Source organism: Poecilia mexicana, unplaced genomic scaffold (genome assembly GCF_051168715.1).
Source record: "Poecilia mexicana isolate PSO_F unplaced genomic scaffold, ASM5116871v1 scaffold_4, whole genome shotgun sequence".
Classification (NCBI taxonomy): Eukaryota; Metazoa; Chordata; class Actinopteri; order Cyprinodontiformes; family Poeciliidae; genus Poecilia; species Poecilia mexicana.
Window position 1 is genome coordinate 30367373 of NW_028263373.1, and position 14195 is coordinate 30381567.

At 37.9% G+C, this 14195-nt stretch overlaps 1 protein-coding gene across 3 annotated transcripts in view; it reads right to left on the reverse strand.

The window, feature by feature from the left end:
• rfx2 (regulatory factor X, 2 (influences HLA class II expression)) overlaps nucleotides 1-14175 on the reverse strand; it is a 34944-nt gene extending 20769 nt beyond the window's left edge. For 2 of the 3 annotated variants that reach the window (XM_015007237.2, XM_015007233.2), the window contains exon 1: nucleotides 13989-14175. The gene's annotated coding sequence lies outside the window, so the exon portion shown is untranslated. The remainder of the gene's footprint in view (nucleotides 1-13988) is intronic. The other variant, XM_015007238.2, reaches the window with a different exon arrangement.
• Nucleotides 14176-14195: the final 20 nt, after the last annotated feature.

Sequence of the window (14195 nt, forward strand, 5' to 3'; positions counted from 1 at the left end):
TTTCACAGAACATTCAGAGGACATATAAAGATTTAAAACTAGAGATTCGGGGTGAAGCACAACCCATGTATAGAGAGGCCTTAGTCCTCAACGCGGCTGTCACAGCTTTGAGTCCCAGCCTGTTGATCTGTGCCACATTTCTTCCCAATCTCTCATTACCCACTTTCCTGTCTGACCGTCATCAAGTAAAAAATCCAATCTTTTTTGCAGTCAATGAACATACCAGACACTCTTTGTTGCAAATTTTTAGAAAATAAAGTTTCTGTTGACTAAAAGTCACCAGAAGTTACTAAAGAAAGAAATAACATTTGTAAAATAATAACATATGTAATTTGATATCAGCAAAAGAGGCCCATAAGCTGGATACTGGAAGTTGCTTAGGTTTTTTTATTTATGGATTTTTGTTGTTTCAGTTTTCTTAACTGTGGTTTGGGTGGTTTTGTTCAGACTTTTGCTGTCTCCAAAAGTCTCCAAAAGCATAATAAAAAAGCCACCAGATTCATTTTCAGTCTTTTTTGATCACAGAATAACAAGGGGGTCTGAATAATGTAAATACAACAACAACGTCAGTAAGTTGACAGCAAAGGGGGAAGCGGAGAGATGCAACAAGCAGTTTAAAAAGGAAAATGCATTTCCTATGACATGTCAAGACATGCCTGTGGTTGATTCCAGCCATAAGAGAGAGACTTTTAGCTGCTAACAGGAAGGCCAACTGGAGAACCTCAAAGGTAATTGGTTTAAATCTTTTAAGTTATTCGTCTGTCTTGGGAAATGAGGGGATTGGAATGTTAGCAACCTTTTGAACATTTCAACGTTAACATGAGGATCTAGATTCACTAAGAAACAAACAGTGGCTGTTGATTTATTTATGCTACTTGTGCTAACAGAGTTGCTAAAAACAGTCAATTATAGTAATCATCATTCAAAAGACTTGGCAGAGTCTTTTGGCTGTATCAAGTCAAGCTGCGTCACCAAAACCTTTAAGTGACCCACTGGATATCGTTTGGTTTTAATCAATGCCAAAAATGGGAGGTCCCAACAGTACTCCTCACTATCTACTATCAGAACAGAATCATGTGGGAAAGTTAGGGCAGAGGAGCTAAAATTACCAACAGTACTGCGCCATTCCCTGCAGGCCGAACCCACTGCCACCACTTTGCTTTCCACTGGGTCACAATGTGTGCAGCATAGCAAAGGGGAGCTAAAAATGGAGTGACACAAAGGCTCTTTAAAAATCAAAGACACAGAGAGAAAGAGCTGGGGTAAGGCATGCACAAGAAAGGTACTGCAAGGGGAGAAGAGAGCGAAGAGAAAAAAAAAACACAAGTTCCCTACTTTCTGAAAAAAAAAGGGGAAAAGATGAAAATGGCAGTGGGGTTTCAGCCCCTGCTAAGGTCCTGACGATATCCAGCATGAGTTTTAAATGAGAGACGTCTCCATGGGCTCCAATAATCCAGCTGATATGAGGAAATTCCTCAATGCTTTGTAAACGCTTGTCGGTTGCTATGGTGAGGACTCCATGACGACCACCATGAGTCAACCCCCACCCCTCTGTGTTCGCTCCCCATCCTCATCCCTCTTTTATAAAGCTCTTCCACAGGAACTCTTGAGTGTGACCACAAAGAGGGAAAGGGGGAGGAGAGCAGCAATAAGGGTGAGAGATACGGCGGCACAGCTGGGGGGGTGGGCTCAACTGATGAGCAAAATGTAGCTTACGGCAGAAATCCTGGATAGTTAGCAGACCAGCGGAAGATTAAAAATCATTGAAAAGTTACAAGAGACAGCCTGATCTCGACATCCTATGATTATTAGCCTCGTCAGTCAGCCCGCATAACTTTGTTATTTCAGTTTCCAGTAAGCCATCGCTGACAAGCACCACTTCAATCATAGCTGAGCCAACACATAAACAAGAGAGTAAAGAGCCAATTTTAAGTTATTTGACGAGGAACTTTTTGTCCATTATGCATTTTGTAAACACAATAAATATGGAATGAGGACTCAAAATGTTTACAAAGCAAAAACACCATTTAAAAAAGCCTAAGGAAGTCTAGCTCCTGGCTACTAACAATAAAACGCAAGACTTCCCCCAGGAAACCGTGTTTATGCGTTGGTAAATGTTAAAAATTACAAATATATGGACATGCCCAAGTAGGTATCATAATTTGGAAATAACGTGAGGCCAATGGGTAGGTACAAGGAAGGCACAACTGGTGTGCACTCCCTTGCACCCAGCTCAATTTGTCATTTATAAACCTAACTTAATCCGTCTTTACTGTTACTGGCTTGTGTATAAAGAACACCAGCCAGTAAATAAACAAATGATTTAAAATAAACAAATGATACTTAGCAGGTGGCCCGCCAGGCTTATAATACACTAGATGAAACCCTGAAAAGCTTGTATGTGTGTTTGTTATATTTTAGATCAGCTTTGAGAGACTATTTGATAAGACTTTCAATTTCAAATAATAAACCAAAGTTAGTCGGCAGGATTCATAAGCTGTGAGACGAATAAAAGAACCCAAACCATGCGCTTCAAAATAAAAAAAACTGCCTAAAAACTGCTTAGAACTACAAAATCATGGTTACCAAAAGGAAGTGGAAATAAATGCGAGCAGCTCTGAACAAAAATGCTGAGCTCACACAGAAAAACATCTGCTTGGGTGGATCATTTCAGGAAAATATGGTCATCATTCATTCACACAATCACACAAGCTACTGGCACTGTTCACTATGAGACGTAGGAATTTCAGATCACCAGCTTAACACTGCATCATGATACAAATTAAGGACTAGCACTTTTTATATAGGTTCTTTATTGAATAATTAGGTTGGCAACACTTTATTTGAAGGGGTGTGCATAAGACTAACATAACACTGTCATAAACGTGATATAACATCTGTCATGAACATGAACGAGTCCTTATGAACGTCTATGACTGTTATGAAGTGTCATTCGGTAAATAATGACAATTTTAATGCAACGTTGCATTAAAAGTTGCATTAAAAGTCCATTAAAGGTGCCAACTTTGCATGATTTTGTAAATAATGATAATTTAATGCAATGTTGGCACTTTTGATGGACTTTCAATGCAACTTTTAGAGCAACCTTGTATTAAAAGTGTCATTATTTACCGAATGACACTTCATGACAACAGTCATAGACATTCATAAAGACTCGTTCATGTTCATGACAGGTGTTATGTCATGTTTATGACAGTGCCATGTCAGTCTTATTCACACCCCGTCAAATAAAGTGTTACCATTAGGTTTAGCTTTGTCTAAGGCAAAGTTTAGTAATTTTAGTCAGGACCAACTTAACTGAAAGAGATTCAGTGTAATAATAATGTATCCATTCAAATTATCATCTCAAGATAAGGTAAAAGTCATATTACATGGATTAGATTCAATTAAATACAGTCTAATCAGTAAGAAACCCCAAAAATATTTTTTCTGTTTAGTAAACTCATAGTTCTTAGGCGCTGAAAGGCCACAGATAACACTTTTCAGTGTGAAAGTCATTTCTGAATGAAGAGCACTGAGTTAGCTTTTCTTTCATGAGACAAAAACGAGGCTTTCAAAAATTGTGCCACAGAATTCAAAAAAGGTTTAGAGACTTCTAGAAAGAAGTCACATTGGGGATGAAACAGCAGCAGATGACAGAAAGCAGAAACAAAACAAAATGTTGGCAATCTTTTGCAAGTTTCACATCTAAGGTATGACTCTTCATTCTCCTAACCGTCCCAATAATAACAAGCAATAGCAGAACATAATATAGACAACTTAAAATGTCAACTCTGGAGTCACCGTGTGGGTCAGCTGGTAGAGCAGATCCCTCTTTTAGAGGTTACAGTCCTCAGCGCAGCTTTCTAGAGTTCAACTCCACGCCCCGGGGGATTTACTGCACGTCTTCACCCTTTTTCCTTCTGCCTCATTCCTCGTCAGCTAAGTGGGGAATAAATAAAAGCAACCAGCGCCTGAAAATCTTAAAGGAAGAAATAATCATGATCAACTTGTATAGGCAAAAATAACGCAATCATTTTGTTTTGGTTTTGATACAGCAGTAGAATCTAGTGGAACTGCTTTGTGTCACCTGTGTCAAAGCTCAGATATGTAAAAGGTCAGAGTTATACAGAATTGGTGATTATAAATCAGTCACAAAACTGTTTAATCGATGCATCTTGATTTACTGGTGAATTTTGCAAACAGTAGAGTATAAAAACCAGTACCTTTAGATTGGAAATGTAACTTTCCTCAGTTCGAGAGAGCAATTACATTTAATAATGTGGTTTTCTTGGGACACTATTGTGCCATCAGTGACATATTAAATGCGATGTCACAGAGATAATGATCTGTCTACATGACTAACACTGAGTAAATAAGACCTGTGTTGAAATGTAAACATTCCTAATATTTAAAATACTGTAGATAGATCTTAAAAGTTTCCCAGAGAACAGATAACAAAAGCAATCCCTGTAAACAGGTTCTCGTATTTTACAAAATAGCTTCATTCCTAACTCGTATGCCTGAGAACAACATAAACAACTGTACATTTAAAAGGCTCCTGCAACTTTCAAATATCACTCTGAAGTCTGGGGTTTTGGACCCAAAGTGTGAGCTAAGTTATAAATACATGGCAGCAATCCTATAATTTTTCTCTGTAACTTGTCTTTTTCACCAGAGGAAGTGACACAACCCTAGGGGGCAATTTATGTCATTAAAGAGTGGGTGGCAGTGTGTCACGATGGTGCAGAAGAAACTAGAACTGGGTGCTGCTGACCTGTATGTTCTCATCCTGTAAAGTCAAACTTTAAATAAGTTGGCTGAAGTGTGCCAAATCATTGAGTTGGAGTAGGAACAAAGAATGGGGCCTTAGAGGAGTCCTTCTGCTTCATGTCTGGATAAGGTTAAAAGTCACACAAATTCCCCACCAGCAGCTCAGAAAGGCACAAAGGTAGAACACAGCATGAGGCACATTACACTGCTGCAAAAACCAATACTCAGGAAAGTCTGCTGTTGAGAGCCAGTCCTTTCTGAGACCAACACAAAGACAACCTCATCCAAAAAGTCTGTTTTCAAGTTAACTCTTTGAGCCTGATTTTATGCGAGTAAATCCCTGAAGAGCACTTAGCAGCATCACAGCAGCTCCTCCACTGAAAAAAATACCCAAGTTTCACAAGCTGCACTGAAACAACAAGAGACTTTATAACAAGCAGAAAGTCTAAGTAATTGCACAGTTCATCATGTTAACAGCAAAGATGAAATCTAAGGCTGTGTCACTGATATATCAAACGGAAACGGCGCTCAATTGCTGAAAAACACATACAGATGTTCAATTAAAAGCAGGAGCCCACAGTCTTGGCTCGTGTTTGCACCGGCCCACATTGTTTGCAGAGCAACAACGGTTGCTAGTGGCAACACCTTCCACTCCCGTTTCCAGGAGCCTGTTGCTACGCAACCAACAGAATACTTCCCAAACTAAACAATGCCATCCCCCCACCTGATTCCTCCATCTCACGCTAAGTAGAAACTTACAACAATAAATACTATGTAAGCTGTTAATTTCAGACAGCAGGGGGGCAGAGTTATTTTAGTGCTCAAGCCATGTAGAAATGTACAGACTTGATACTCGCTGTGAATGTTTTTGCTATGGCTTGATAAAGTTTGTTACTTTGTAACCACTAAGTGGTCAAAAGAAGGAACAATGTTTGAGTCATAAACAGAACGATGGATTTTTTTTTTCTAGAAACTTTATACCTCCAACATTGAAAAAAATAAACACACAAGTTCAGCAGACGTTTTTCCAAAGATTCCTGGTCAGATGAGACAATAAACAACTCAGCAACTGTTTTTTTTCCCCAACTCAGTGAAAACTCCTTTCAAACTAAAACTAAAGCAACACTTTCAAAAGAAGATATGAGGACGGCAAATGCCTCCATTAGCTTTACTCTTCATCAAAAAGCAACAGGTTCCATTAAAATGTAACATTTGATTTACACCTTTAAATATATTTTTAAAGTTATTTATGTTTAAAAAACATTTTTGATCATGCATATTCTTGAGGGAAAAATCAAATCTGATGCACACATGCTCACACAAAGAGCAAATTAAGGTATGAGAGATTTCCACAGCAGAAGCTGCTCTTCAAGCTTGTCTCATTAATTCATGGCTAATCCAATCAAAGCAGCTCTCGGTGTCTGCAGATGGCAGAGCTGGGGGGGTTAACAGAGAAAAGAGGAACCGACCACTGCCTCTGATCCAAGAATACTCCTCCCCTCCCCACCTCTGGTCATCAGCACAACCTGTCCACTCTGTCACTGTGTGCACTGCAGACCTGACAGCCACGGAGAGAGAAAGATCAAACTGCTGCCATGGAGATTGTATGTTCGCCACCTCCTCCCCCACACCATACCTCATCTAACCCTTTCCAAATTTCCACTGCTTCCTACCTTTATCCACCCCTTACCCTCATCCTTACAATTTGGCATCTTTAGATCTGAGGCTGATCTAATACAATTCCACAGTTTGAGTCTTGAACGTAAACCAGAAAATCAACCAACAGAAAACGAGGGGGGAAGAGGGAAGAGATGAAGACAACCAGCGATGCTATCAGATTATATTAATGCGTGGGCATTCCTCTCCATCACACTTATTTGTCTGATGTCAAGCTACAATAATGACAGACTAGAATTATATAGAGAAATCGGCTGGTGACCGGAACTGGCTAATTTCCCGCTTGACTGGCCCTGATCGCTGATCACACCCGTCAGAAAGTAAAAACTGGAGCTGGCCCTGGCAACACACTGACGTGGAAGTTATTACTGAGTAAACAAGGCCGAGTTACCGCCATTCAGTATCAGTGGAGCGATTAAAGACTAAGTTAGAAGTGTACGTTACAGAAAGTTATACAAATTACAGCAAATAATAATTTACAAATAGAATGAGCAATGTTGAGCATCTTGTTAACTTATACTTTGGTATTGATTTTACAAATAAGGAAAGATGTAATATTTTAACAGATTAGCATCAAATTATTATCAGTAGCAGGGTTCTGAAAAGATTGAGCAAATAACTGTGAAGGAAAGTAGGGAGTAAAAGTTTACTGACTTGAAGAGCTAGCCACATCAAAACTTAACACCATCAAGGTTTTCTTTTCATTAAAATTACTTTCTCTTACTTTTATTACATTTTTTTCTGCTAATGTTATGACCTTATTCTAACAATTACAACTAAAATCTCTTAGCCTGGCCCTAATGCTTTTGGCTGAATAAAAACAAATTGTGCAGCATTTTTAACCTGGAAACACATTTTACAGAAATTACCTCAGATTCTAGTAATTGTTGCTTTTATCTCCTCTGGTAAACCTAAGATACGCATCAGATTGCACTAAAAGAGTCAACTTTCTTGGCAAGGATTAAATGCAGAGAGGCACGGCTCAGTTATCACTGTAGTTACAGTATGCCTTTAAAGGAAGTACTTGACAATAAGCCATCAGTGCTTTGAATCTGAGACAGATCCAAGTATCTCTTCTTTGCGCTCACATCTTACCGTCAGACTCAGAGTTAAGTACTTGATGCTTATCAAATGTACACAGAGCCTGTGGCAGATATAGATACACATGTTTTATTTCCACAATACTTGTAGGTAAATCCTACCAGAAATTCCCTACAATCTTTTTTTTTTTTTTTTTCACAATGGCTCAATTTCCAGCAAAACTACAATGGTACAAGATATTGAACCAAAAGCAAACTGAGCACATTCAGAAGATCTTTTAATTTTACGTGTTTTTTTAAACTCCATCCCAGGTTATACACACCCTCATGTGAAAAGCTGGAGGTGTTTCATCAAATGACTAATCCTGGAGGTGCTTTTTTCATGTAAAAACAAACTATAATCCTAAATAAACATAAGCTTTGAAAAAGCATAATACAATTAATCTCTGTTTTAATAAGAACTGTCATGAACAGACTCCAGGACACCATTTCAGAAAGCTAATGGATTTTCAATGATTTACAGTCTTGCATCCAAACTAACTGCCTACAAAGCTACGTAACTTTTGTGCTATTCAACAAAGATCTCAAAGGTAAAATTAGCTCAGCTAATTTTAAACATTGCAGCTCCACCCAATCCTCTAAAGAAAAACTGAACACATTTAATTCTCAAAGCAATAATAGTAATAAACATATATGAATAAAATATCTTAAATGTGTATAATCTTAACATTGACAAAAAATATGAAACACAGTTAGCCCGGTTAGACTGGACAGAGACCATCTGTACAAAAATTTCTAAGTCTTTCCACTGATTATTTGTCAAGACTTTGACTAGGCCATTCTAAGAGTTTACTATGCTTGATCATTCAGTTGTAACTCTGGCTACATGTTTAGTGTCACTGTCCTGCTGGGAGGTGAACATCAGAACCAGCAACAAGTCTTTAACAGAATTTAAGAGGTTTTTGTTCTATAATTACCTTTAATTTAGAAGCTTTCAACTATTGACCAATGAAAACAAAAGCCAGAGGTTGCTTTTGATACAGAAACAGGATACAACTATGACACAATCTCTGTTGCCATGCAAAAAACATATTCTAAAGTAATAAATACCTCCCAGAAGAACACAATACAACCCACATTTAGACACAGGAAGAGAAAACTGTTAAAAATCAACACTAAAGACAGTAAATTCACCTCCACATTTAGGCTGAAACAAAGTTGTTTCTTCCTTTCTAACTCTTTCTCATGGCTTAAAAGGTTTTATGTGAAACACTGAACGAAAAATCTACCACCTAAAATTCATTCTTTACTTAACAGCCAAAAGAATCATCTACTGCCTGCTTAGAAGTTTAAGGCAGGTTCACATGAACAGACCTTCTTTATTACCAAATTGCTATCTCGTAAGTAGCCTCTAACTCAACAAAACAAAGGAAAAGTGGGAGCAAATAGGGGTCTGCAGCTATCTGCCTGAACTCAGGGAGGGGGCAGGTCATTGTAATGCAAATCTTGGTGCCTTGTCTTCAGTTTGTGGCAGGAAATTTAATTACCAGTTGTGTAGCCACGAAACAGGCAGGTGTAACGCAAGGTATGTAGCCGACACATACACTCAGACAGAGGGTACAGACTGAAAAACATTTCATTTCACAACAAGCCTCAGCTTGTTACCGTTACACCAGGGCGAATCAGTGACTGCATTTTCTTAGGGAACAACAAGAGTTGTTTCTCCGTTTCCTAGCAGCGAAAACCCGCATTTTCCAAAATCTTTTCCGACAAACTTAAAGCAAGAGAGACAGTTTTGCTATCAACAGATAATATTGCATCACTTAACAGACCAGTGAGTTGTGGAAAGTATGAACCTGTAACATTTCAAATGCATTAATGGCACTATTAATTTCTACTTAACAAGCCCCCGCGAGGCATTCTCCTCTCAGCCCTTCAGTTTCGCTCTGTGATTTTCTGACATGCCACGACTCGAGTTCTGCAATAAACCATTAAAACGGTCTTAAAATATGACAAAGATGTGAGCAAAAATAGCGAAGGAGCTCACGTTCCAAAGCAAGTGCAGCTCTCTGACACACAACACTCACCAGGAGAAGTATATGTATATATATATTATGGTTTGGAAAGCAGCTACATTTTTCTAGTTTCATTTTTCCAGCTGTTTGAAGCATAGAAAAACTAATAATCCTTCTCCACCTGTTGCTATACACTGCTGCTCAGCTGGATGAAAGAAGGCACCAACTCTTTTTTCAGGCTATTTTAGAAATTCAGCTGTCTGGAAATGTTTTTAGATGGATTTTTTTAAATCCATCTAACTGGTTCATAAGGACTATGAACCAGTTAGAATAATTGTTCCCTACATTAAATCAAACATTTGTTTTTAACATTTATATGAGTACCATAATAACCTGAAACCGTGGTATTTACTCAAGGTTATGATACCGTACAAATATAACTTTTTTTGTATAATCTAAGTGGATGGTTTCATCAAGATAGCTAAATACATCATCGGCAAACACTGACATCATACACATATGAATGCAGACAAAAAATTCATACACACATTGACTAAAAGCTGTGTTGGGTCACCCACTGCCCAGGAGATCTCTGCAGCTGTTCTGCTGCTTACTGACTGCACACATAGGGATCCATTAAACATGTCAGATGCAAAATGAGTAAGAGTTGATAATGGAATACAATAATCCATCAAAATACTTTGTGGAACACAGGATAGAAACTCTTTATTGCTAAGTTACAAGCCAGTGTTGTGCTTAGAGCTAAAATAGGTTATTTCTCAAATTTCAAAAGCTGACACGTGACCTAACAGAAAGTTAGAAACAACAATCTCCTTAATTACTTCTGCTCTGTTCCATCAAGTGCTTTCCACATACCTTTTCTCAGACCTGCCTCTGCAAACTGAAGGTATGCAATGCAGCCACAAGGAGGGAGATAAAATATACCTGATGAGGACATTTCACTCCCTGGCCCTCTCTGACCCTTTTTTCTTTCCATGCCTTCTGTCTTTTTGTGTATCAAGTTGCCATGTAAACATAACAGTGTCACGCTTAGACGGGGAGGTGGGGCGGGTGGAGGCTTCACAGTTTCAGCAGAGTCATCGCTTTGATATCACGGTTATGATTTGGTGTTATTGCTGCTGGGAGGAATGTCTGACTAATCAAAGTTTCTTACTTCAAAACAAAGCTTTAAATTTCTTCAGTTTAAAGGAGTTAAACTTTGTAGCAGGAAGAATCCCAAACATATGCAATATTTTCAAATTTCAAGACATTCACTTTGACATCATATAAAGAATAACTGAAATAATTTTACGTAAAAGAAAACAGATTTGATATGATATTTTATACCTAAAGATGAATTGAGGAAAATGGAACATATCAATGAAAGCAAAGTCTGATTTATGCTGTGAATACCAAAATGCATAAAATTAATTACGGTTTTTAAGGCAGAAATCAAAAATAGAAACTTGAAGTTGATTCCAAATGTTTGATCTGTAGTCCAAGTCATCCAAAACCCTTTCTATGTTTCAATATGCAAGTGCAAATATTCAAAAAAGATGTTTATTAGAAACATGTTGAAAGAACAGAGACGTACTGAGAAATCATCTGGTAGCAACATGAGTCTGCCTGTCAATGTAATATTGTCCTGCTCTGATCCAAGCTAAAGCTTCAGTCTTAAATTTAAAAAAAAAAAAACACGGCCAGCTGGAATTGAAATCAACACTGTTTGGTGTGTAATGTGTTGCTGAGTGAAGAGTGAAAAAGAATCAGCTATTTTAAGTGTCGGTAAAGGACAAATGGGGTAAAAAGCTTCCAGAACTGTATTATCTAGAGAGCCTCGTCGGCTCATCATTCAGACTGCTACAACAGGGAGTTAGATGTCAACAGAAAGCTGATTGTATTACAGGAAAGTTCCTCAGTTGTGTCTTTGTTTAGAGTCATGTAACATGCTGGATCTGGAAATGCTTTATTTTGGAAATCACACAAGATTCAGATAAGAATCTAATATCTCTACAAAGAATAGAAACAGAGACCACTGTTAACAATGCTAACTGTCGCGCTAAGTGCTAATAGAAGCTTAAAATGTCAACCTCGTAATCATGTTCTTTCCTTGAAATAATAGACAAATCCTGTTTAATTGCAGAGTTGGGTAATGCTGATTACTGTCTCTCTCTCTCTCACACACACACACACACACACACACACACACACACACACACACACACACACACACACACACACACACACACACACACACACACACACACACAGATTGTGACATCACCTCTGGCCCTAACATTGAGGAATTTGTAAATGACTGATCACAGAAAAAATGCCTGAGGTGTAAAACTCAACATGATCGCTCAAGCATCTTGTCAACTGTCATTTGGAGTCATAACACACACTTCCAGGTGAAGTGTGGATAAGCACAGAGTTACAGGAAACAATGACGTTGCCGGATGATTATTAAATGCTGCAATATGAAGAGTCGGCCAACAATACCAATGTGCATTTCTCAACAGGGAATAACTGCGGCATATTTTTTCCCTTCATCGGATTCTGCTGGAGTGAATCTCACTTTGGCTCCTGTAGAGCTACAATAAATGAATTTAACAGTAGACATCATACTAAATCTGAATCTTTTTCCTCTCAAATATTAAGTTGGAGATCAGTGTTATTTATTTTAAAGGTGCTTAAGGAAACATATGGATTATCTTATGGTTTTGATTCTTTTTTTTTTACAATTTCAGATTTGTACAAAAAAATGGAAAACTGTAATGATTATAATTTCTTTATTGAAGGAAATTACTTTGTGAAGGAGACATGATGTAATTTACTTTAACTTAGTTTTAGTTGCTCAGATTCTTCTTTTACACAATCAGTAAAATTTTACAGTATTTGGAGACTTTCAGTGATGCAGAGACCTCTGTAAATATTGCCTGTTAGAGAGAAACTATTTTATTTTTCCAATCAACGTTTTGGTTAAACCTTAATATTCTTTCATTTTATTCAGAAAGTTGAGAAAACATTTACTGTTATTGATAGATTTCATAAAAACAACTTTTAAAAAATTAAAAGAAGATGAATCAATGACAAGAATCTGACACTATCAACAAAATATTTGATCACTGCATATACAAAACTCTTCAACAGCATAAAATACAAGTAAGAATCTGGTAGGATGTTTTTGTTAACAGAAATAATGTACCTCCTGAGACAAAATCCTGAAAGGATAAGAAGTTTTTCATATATATAATTAGCTGTCAAAAGATGCTATAAAATGGATGACAAGGCGACTGAGAATCACAAGGGACAAACTTTATCTAACGTTTCTCTTTAGAGTTATGGCTGAGATTCAGATGGATTTTCTGCTCTGCAAATAGATAAAATAGCTGGCAGTTGAACAAAGAAAAATGTGTAGCTCTATAACTTGCCTATTAACAACCACTTTGCTCTAAAGAACTTATTTAATAAGAGTAATTTGTGAAAGAGGCAAGTCTAAAGATAACTCTAATCACTTAATATTAAGTAAACCGTCAGGTGATGCCTATAAATTAATAAAATGACTTTAAAAGCCATACTAGATCACTAACTAATATTTAAGAATCTCCATGCAGTGGCACCACCTAGCTGTAACAACACATCGTGTTATTAAAGTTAGGCCTGAAATATTGACAGCAACCTAACTTTGTTACATTTTGGTTCATCTCATTATGTAAAAAAGGATAATTAGGGTCAATTTCGATGTGATGGAAATCAACTAAAATACTCGATTTAATGAGACTCTAAGGCCGCTAGAAAAAAAGTTTAAACACACTAGAGCTCGGTTTGCTGTTTGATATTTAATTAATTTTAAAAAAAAGAAACTGCGTCGTGAACGTTACGTTGAATAAGTTTGGAAGTAGGAGACGTTGGAAACAGTTGTAGCAGCAGAAGCAGCGGTGCTAAAGCTAGCTAGCTACTCTTCCACCTGTTTAAACGGCCCAAAAAAGCGACGCGCCAACGGCCGAACTTTAACCGTGTTGTCTCCATGAAACCCCCACAACAAACCTGAACAACTCCACCCACGTTTAAACTCACAAGTGAAGTTGATCTCATGTCGGCGAACGGAATTAGCATTAGCCGTACTTTACTATACGTTCATCCATCCATCCTGTTGGAACTAAGCTGAAGGAGCGTTCACGTCTCGGTTTCCACTAAACAACATAAGTAGCAACAAGTGTAAAGTGATTAATTAGTTCGGATTTGTAGTCACAAATAATATATTTTGAAAGCAAGCTGCTGTAGAAGTTGGGAACAGATCCAAAGAGAACATTAGAAGCGAAATGTTATCGTTTCACGGAAGGGAAAAAAAGCTGTTCGCAACTTGGGGCGGATGCCAGAAAGAGGAGAAAGTTACATTCAGGAAGACGCGTTCGAGAACATACATTTCTTTCTCCCTTCAAACGAAATCACTCTCTAAATTTTATAAACATAAAATCACCTTTGCCTTGAGAAAAGTTCTGCTCTCTTTCCCTCTCTCCAACTCACTCGGTGACTTCCAGATGCTGCTGCTGCTGTTGCTGAGTGTTGCGCCCGTTGGTAAGTAACTGTCTCCACGGCTACAGTCACTATAGCGCGGCGGGGTCTCAAGGCAACTGTTGCTACCCTCGAACGCCTACGTCAGGGGCCTCACTATGGGAGGGAGGGG